This window comes from Scylla paramamosain, chromosome 32 (assembly GCF_035594125.1).
Source record: "Scylla paramamosain isolate STU-SP2022 chromosome 32, ASM3559412v1, whole genome shotgun sequence".
In the NCBI taxonomy this organism is placed as follows: Eukaryota; Metazoa; Arthropoda; class Malacostraca; order Decapoda; family Portunidae; genus Scylla; species Scylla paramamosain.
In genome coordinates this window covers 4,761,248-4,763,754 of record NC_087182.1, presented here as the reverse complement: position 1 = coordinate 4,763,754, position 2,507 = coordinate 4,761,248, and positions in this window count along the sequence as shown.

Sequence of the window (2,507 nt, the reverse complement as noted above, 5' to 3'; positions counted from 1 at the left end):
AATAATAATAATAATAATAATAATAATAAAATCACTGAGAACACAACTACACGTGTTTTAAGAGTGTTTTATGGTCCTAGTGACAGACTAACACCATTTCTACACTATCAACAGAAAAATCACTCTTGAGACTCAACCCGACTAGCCAACTCTGCGACCTTTGAAAACAGGGCTGATGAGAGGATGAAGCGTTTGAGAAGAATATGAGGAGTTATGTACAGCTGGCGGGACGCAGCAGCTGTCATACTCACACACTCGCACGTTACGCGTTATGCAAGGTTTGTTTATGATTGTTGAGCGGCGAGAGTGCAAGGGCGGCCACTGCTCCTTGTGACCGTCGCGTTTCCTGCCTCGCGTTGATCCGTATTCTGAAAGGCTCTGCTCTTTCACCACAACTATTTTACACAGGTCACAGAGATGATTAGCCGTGTTTCGCCTGTTAACAATAAGGGATTCTTGTTAATCTGTCTCTAGAACCATTAAAACGTTCTCAAAAATCCATGTAGCTTTATCCAGATTATTTTCAAAGGCCCCAAAGTGTTTCTCCTTTTAATAATGAAGAAATCTTGTTAATCTGTCACTAAAAATCATCAAAATACCCTTAAAACACGTGTAGCTTTTCCATAACAATTTTCAAAGGCCACAAAGATCATTAGCAAAGTTCTCAAGAGTGTTTCTCCTGTAGATAATGCGAAAATCTTATTAATCTGTTACTACAACCTTAAAAACATGCACGTTTAGCTTCACCATGGCTATTTTTAAAGGCCACAGAGATGATTAGCCGGGTTTCAAAGAGTGTTTCTGCTTTTAATAATGTAGAAATCTTGTTAATCTGTCGTTAGAGCCATAAAAACAACCTTAAAACACGCGTAGCTTAATCACGACTATTTTCAAAGGCCAGAAAGATTATGAGCCAAGTTCTCAAGTGTGTTTCTCCAGTTAATAATGTAAAACTACTGTTAATATGTCACTAGAACCATATAAACACCCTGAAAAAACACGTGTAACTTCAGCTAGATGCGGCGCGGAAGTGTTTCAGAATAGTCAACAAACAGCTTCTCTCGCACTCCGGACATTACTTGAGTGAAACTCGTGCCAACAAAAACATAGGAACGACCTGACTTGCCCCCACTGGCCTTCACATTCCTAAGATTTCCCCTCTAACACTTCCTTTTTTTATATTTTTTTATTTCTTTTTCTGTTCGTGATGTTATTTAGCTGTGGATTTTTGTGTTTATTTCCTTGATTTTTTTTTCCTCTTTTTCGTTGCTGTTGTGGTTTGTTTGTTTTTTCGTTGGGCAGCGAGTGATGGATGTTGGGGGTGTGATGGAATGCATGTATAGTACGTGTTCTTCTTTATAAGGAACATACAAGCGTGTGGTGATTACTCATGCGGTGTCCTCTCCACGCCCATGCACTCTCTGACTCACGCCCGTACGCTATTCTATGTTGTCTTATACACGCCCATACACTGCCCTTACTCACACCCACACACTGAGTCACACCTATATGCTGTTTTATTCACGCCCACAGGCTGTCCTCGCCCGCACACTGTCCTATGTACGCCTATACAGCGCCACCCACGTCTATGCACTCTCCACGCCCACACACTCTCCTGTCTACGCCCACACAGCGCCACACCCATCCCAACACACTGTCCACGCCCGCACACTCTCCTCTCTATACCCATACAGCACCCAGCTCACCCTCACAGAGCCCAACCCACCCCCACAGGGTCCCACCCTTCCCTGCCCACCCCGACGCCCGCACACAGTCGTGTTACGTAATGCAGATAACTGGACCTCAGTAACGGTGAGGGAGATGAGTAGGTGAGCCAGTTCGTTAACCTCCTGAAAGCTACAAGCGCCTGCCTTCCTTCTGCATTCCTCTCTGCCTCCTCCTCGCCACGTGACGCCCTCCCCTCCCCAGCACCTCGTCAGGATAGCCTCCTCGTCGCCCTGCCCGTGGTGTCTCCAGGCCGTGACTCGCTGTGACGTGACGCAGAGTCGTGAGTCAACGTGGAATCACTCACTCACTCACTCACTCGCGACTGGCCACCACCACCACTACCAACACTCTCCTTCCTACTGGTGGTGACTCGCCTTGCCTAGCCGTCACCGAGCACACCACCCGCTCCCTCCACCTCCCGCCTCTCCCTCCTTTTCCCCACCCTTTCCATAGGCTACCGTTCTCCCCTCCACTTCCTCTCAATATCCTCAACAAAGTCGTCACTCAGTCAAAAAAAGAAAAAATATTCAAGAGTCGTTGGTACTCAAAAGGTGGTGTTCTGTGAGCGAGTTTCCCTCTCAATTTGACTTCTAGGCCTGGTCGAGGAGTATTCCAGTAATTATGGGTTAAGGAGAAACTTGTGTAAGCCTCCGCTACATGAAGGCGGAACGCGATAACACTGCAGTCAGGGAAGAGATGAATTAACTGGTAATAAATGAATCCTCTTTGTATTCAAGTGTCCGTGTCCGTTTTTTACGAGAGGTTATCAAGCGGTGCAG